At 37.6% G+C, this 6,000-nt stretch overlaps 1 protein-coding gene across 1 annotated transcript in view; it reads left to right on the top strand.

Moving 5' to 3' along the window:
- The window catches only part of LOC144658792 (28S rRNA (cytosine(4447)-C(5))-methyltransferase-like), a 119,594-nt gene that overhangs the window by 102,591 nt on the left and 11,003 nt on the right, over positions 1-6,000 (top strand). The gene's annotated exons all lie outside the window — the stretch shown is intronic.

Consider the following 6,000-nt stretch of genomic DNA (forward strand, 5'->3'; position numbering starts at 1 on the left):
GTGATTCATGATCTACTGGAATTTACAAATGCACACGGCTTGAGACAATGGAGACAGATAATGAGGCAGTGAACCGCTCAAAAATCAGATTGAGTGATCTTAAATCTGATAAAAGTGCCTGAAACAATTCTGTACTATTTAGCCATGTCTTGCTAAAAGGGATGAATAGGTCTATACAGACCCACTGGTGATGCAAGGGTTGGCAACTTTCAAGAGCCTCCTAGAACCCAAGCCTATTAGTCCATGAGCCAGGACCTCAAAAATCTATTTCCGTAGCACCCCCAACCGAACAAAGTTTCATTGGTACCAAATCAAAGCTCAGGGCCTAGTGTTTTATATTCAACTTGTTTCCAGCTGTAAAAATGGAGCTTAACGAAGAAAATGAGGTGTTTGTAACAGGGGGTGGGTGGGGATAAATTTGAAACATTAGATCAGTGTTATATAACAATGCTGATATCTATAACATTGTTACACCAATATCCATTAAATTTTGGATGAGTTAAACAATCGATCATACTCTATAATATGAGATGCTATTTAATGAATTAGCGAACGCCATAGAGGCCGTTGCTAAGGTCTATTTAATGAAACAAAGACACTTCAAATCCTGAGTTTCAGAATGAAAGTTAAATGGCTGTGTTTTTAATAAAAGCTGTATTAGCGCAATAAAGGTTTAAAATAGGAAGCAATGTACAAACTAAACTACTCTCCGGGTGAAGAATTTCGGAATTAGCAAGTATTTTCTTGCATTTTGAGGTATTTAATACCTTAGCAACCATTTGTTTACATGCAGACCTTTGTACACGTACAGTATGCACACTGTCAAGCACACTGCACGATTATATCCAGCAAGTACAGCGGTTATGAAATAAATGGAGTGAAATATATTGTGCTAGAATGAAATGTGGTCGTTTTTGTACCAGTTATGTCATTATGGCAAAGATTGCTAGGCAAGGTTATTGAAAACGTTGTTCTTTATTACCATTCGCAATGGTGAGTATACTGTACTTCACGAATAGCTGGTATATCACCTTCACAAACCCATCTCAGTTTTGTGTTCATATATGTTCCTAAACGCATTGAAATTCCACGAAACATGAAGAAATAAGGAACCTGTTAAAAATATGGAGAAACCGCTAACACATTTCTATTCAAACAAAACGACAGCTTCTATTTACAGAAATGATGGTAAATACAAAATGCTGTTGATAATGCCTCCAATGGCAATAATCACTCAAAATGTAATTATAATAATGATAATGATAACAGTAATAGTAATAATAATAATAATAATAATAATAATAATAATAATTATAACAATAATTATAACAATAAAAATAAAAATGATAACAATAATTATAATTAAAACACATTAAAACAAGATTACTGCATCATTTTTAAGAAAAAACTACTATCAATGCAGGTCCTGAAAAGAAAAATATCTAACACTATGTATAAAGAATCACAGTATTTGAAAAAAAAAACATAAAAAGAACTTTCCAATGGAGTCAATGGAGTCGCAAATTCTAAAAAAATGTGTTTTTATACACAAATTAATTCTAGGTATTAACTAATTAAAAGTCAGTATCTTCGGGTTCGCTCTTATCCCCGTCTATGTCCTCCTTGCTTGACCAGTTGGTGCAACTACTTTCCTCGCAAAGACATGCATCTCTGCAAAGCATACCACTTCTTGTCCAGGATCAGCGCCGACTTCGGCACTGTACCTTGCAGCCACAACAAACCAGCTCCATAACCGCCTCAGGTGCTAGAGCTTGGTGTGTCTAATCAATATTCAGTTCCTGGTCCTTTTATATATCATCCGTTACCAACTGAATTATGGGCTGTCGGGTTTGCTTCCAAAGCATTTCTCCAAATATAAGCCTGTAAGGTTGCTGTATATGTTTCTTGAGGGCAGACATTCAGTGGCGGTAGGTGGTGCGACTGTAATTCTTCATTTTGCAGAAGTGGTACCTAACTTGATTAACATATTTCCCTGCCTTTCCATACAAAAAGCACACAAGTTCTTCAACATCTGCTGCATGTTCGTCCCTGACATGTACATTATCGTGGCCAAGGGGAAGAACTAGTTCTCGTAGTTTGTTATTTCCTTAACTAGCTTAAAAGCTTTCATTTTCTGTTTGCCGGAAAAGGCACCAACCGAATCGCAGCCAGTCAGTGCATGAAGGCCTGGAAGCACTTTGCATACTATTTCCGCTAACTGATTGCAAACACTAAAAAATATCCACGATTCGCGAATGATTCTGAGTCCTACTTACGATGGCAATTCTTGCTGGGCTGTTTGTTTGATGATGGCTTGCCAGCACTTTCACGTCTGCATCAGAAGAGTAAATACTCAATTGTCGATGACCATTGTGAATGCATCCAGAACGTGCAAAAACATCCCAGTTCTTCCAGCTCGGTATAAAGCTCTGGGACTGCCGTTGACAACACACGACTATCGCTTCCCGTAAGTCTTGTACCCAAGGAGCCATCTGTGACGTACACAACACGTCCTTCTAGCTTGTGAGAATACGAATGTCTTGCTCATTCACAAGCAAGGAAATGAAGCAGGCAAGTCTTCCCAGTGCTCAGAAATGTCTTCCGGCCATTGTCGTGAGCAATTCAACGTTGCTGTGAGCTACTAATGTCCACAGTCTGTCCATCCCGACTGCGATTGCTTCTTTCAGATTGCTTCTCGTGTGCTGCTGGTTAAGAGGAGAGTTTCACTTTTTTTCTATCAGCTCTTGTCGCGTGGTCTTTATTTGTGCATGGCCAATAGCACCTCTTGTGATATTGTGATATCCTCCCTTAGGACCTTCGCTCTAACATCCTTCCATTACTCTAAACACTCCATCTTTCCTGATTTGCGCAGGTTTAAAATGACTTCTATATGTCTTATTGTTAAAGATACACAGATTGCCATTAACATTTCTAACGTGGCAAAGGCATTTACCTCACTGAGTTTGGTTTACTACCATTGACTTATTGAGCACGTTTTCCTTGAAGAATATTTAGTTCAGTCATTATTGTGTACAACAGTAGAGCCACCGTGCAGCAGGCAATATGGTTCAAGACGCTACATTGTACATACAAAATATTCAAAGCTTATAAACAACAGCAAAGGCACTCAAAACCCTCGAAATGAAACACACAGTCAAGAAAATGATACTCGAACATTGTGCAAATGGCATGCACTATTGATGCTGCAAAAATTGTGTTATCTTATTCAAATATAATGAGCAATAATCTCATTAGATAGTTACATAATAATAGTATTGATAATTAGTATAGGTACCAACCACAGAAACCACAGATACAGAATAATGTAAAAAAAAAAACATTAGGAACTTTTGCAATCGTAATTCTCTGTTTATAATGTACAATATAACATTTTACTATACTCGACAGTCACCCATGAAAAATGAGTTTTGAAGATCATGCTCTCGTTTTACTTTTTTAATCGTGCGATTGGTTACAAAATCAGCGAATTGGCTGGTTTTGGTGATGTTCTCAGAAAACCCAAGGAACAGCCACATGACAACCAAGTTACTGGCATCGTGTATAAAGGGGAATGCAAATCGTGTCCTTTTGTATACATTAATTGGTGAAAGTCAAATATCCTGGAACTCTCGAGGGGCAGAGCACTACCCTAGCACTCGAGGCAATAATGAGTCTAAAAAGAATAAAATAAACTTTCAAGAGGAGGCTCCCCTCACATGATGTCGTTTTCAGAGAGGTCCTCAAATAAAACTAATTACAAGGTTAAAAATCAAGTTAAAAATCAAGTCTGCCATAAAACAGCACTCGGAGACCACTGGACATGACATTCATCCAAACTTTGTAGAAATACTGGAACGAGGCGTTTGCAGCCGAAACAAAAGCTTATTTTTAAAATCTTTGCATTCTACTGTAAACACCGAAGCTGTTAATGAACGCCAGCCTTTCCCTAAAGCATATTTGCCACTAATTGTATCCCTTAGAGACCGTCAGAAGTTTTAAACTTTTAAATTTATTCTTTTAGTAATTTCATTCTGAGGAAGGCAACAGAAACGTTGCCGAAAATTTAATTTTAACATTTTAAAGGTAAGATACAACCATATTTTTAATTTTTATTATGACCATTGATCACCCAAACAGCAATAATTTTTGAAATACTGCTATATTTCAGCTCATCGTACTACTTTTACGTCCCAGCTGTTCAAAAGTCTAACTGTAAACAAATGGTTGCTAAGGTACTAAATGTCTCAAAATGCAAGGAAATATTTGCTAACTGAGGGATTTTTAACTCGGGGAGAAGTTAAGTTTGTACATTTCTTCCAATTATAGCTTTCATTGCGCTATAACAACTTTTATTAAAAGCGTGACCATTTAACTTCCATTCTGAAACTCAGGATTTGAAGTGTCATCGTTTTATTATATGGGCCTTAGCAACCGTCTCTATGGTGACAGATAATTAATTACAAAGCATCTTATGTTAAAGAGTATGATCGATTGTTTAATCCCTCCAAGTTTAGTAAAGTTTGGTGTAATGAGGTGGGAGATATGGGCCTTGTTATAGTATACCGACCTGAATGTTCTAAAGCTATCCCCACCCACACCCTGATAAAAACCTCTCGTTTTTTCCTTTAAGCTCCATTTTCGCGGCTGGAAACAAGTTGAATATAAAACACTAGGCCCTTAGCTTTAATTTGGTACCAAGGAAACTTTGTTCGGTTTGGGGTGCTACGAAATTGCTTTTCCAGCCACTTTTTATGAATTGGCTCATGGACTATATAGTGAGAATCACAGCCTGATATCCCACAAGCTGGTCAACCCATCAGAAGAAGTCATTAGATTCAATAAGCAACACTGTGACAAGTTGCGTGACTTGCTATTTGATGTCTAACTACATGAGTTCCTGTTATATTGTTGATTTAACCAATCAAAATGTATTTTTGTGTCATTGCACAACCATTCCCAACACAGTGGATTATTGATTAGAAACTGGATAAGCTGGCTATTAGTTAAGGACTACGAGAACCTTTGGATGATTTTGTAGTGAATACAAACCTTTCAGACTGTTAAATATATGTTCTGTTAGAACCTTGTTTATTTTTTTGATACCAGTCTTAAGAGTAGGACACATGTCTTGTTAAGATGTTATGCGTGACCTCACAAGTACTAGTTTGGACCTGCTCAGGCTGGCATCAACTTTCATCTAACTGCCTTGATACCTACTTCTTTATTTGTTATTCATATTCAGAGATTGATACTTACCGTATATTTAATTAAAATTAAATGTATGTATGTAGGATAAAAAATTGGCAGTCGCACAGTCGCCAGTGGCAATTAAACAGTGTCCAGGACCACTAAAAGTTGAGGTTTGATCACCTGAAGGGCGACTACGATTTGAGAAGTACGAAAAGAGTAACAATAACAATAAAATGTTTTTTCTTTCTTGAATACTTACGTCTCTTTTCTTTCCTTTCTTTGCTCAACTCTACCGGTAACCCAGGGGGGTACTCCCATAAATTTTGGATAGGGGTGTGCCGCGAAGGTTCTTAAACCCTGACCCTATTTAAGGATAAAGAAAGGGAAAAATGATCCCTTTTTAAGGCCCAAAATCGAAAGGGGAGGAGAAGCGTTCCGTGATGACCCAAATAACGGCCAACCGCGCACACCAAAACACAAATCTTTATAAAATCGCTTTACTAATACTTGAATGGTTAGTTCAGTTTTAAGATCCCTTTTTATTTTTTATTTAGCTGGACGTTTATTTTAGCTGATAGATTTTAGGTATGCGATCAAAGGATCACACCAGGAACACAATGCCAAAAGGAGAAAAAATGATACCCTATTTTAAGGACCCAGAACCTCAATTTTAAACCATACCCTATCCCGCACTACATACCTATATAGCCCATTTATGGGAGTGCCCCCTCCCCCCCCCCCCCCGGGACCGGTATCATCAATTGTAGTAAAAGTTTAGTTCTTAAGTGAGGGGTGGTAAATGGTCCTCGC

Source organism: Oculina patagonica, chromosome 6, assembly GCF_052425735.1.
Source record: "Oculina patagonica isolate OP01 chromosome 6, crgOcupat, whole genome shotgun sequence".
Classification (NCBI taxonomy): Eukaryota; Metazoa; Cnidaria; class Anthozoa; order Scleractinia; family Oculinidae; genus Oculina; species Oculina patagonica.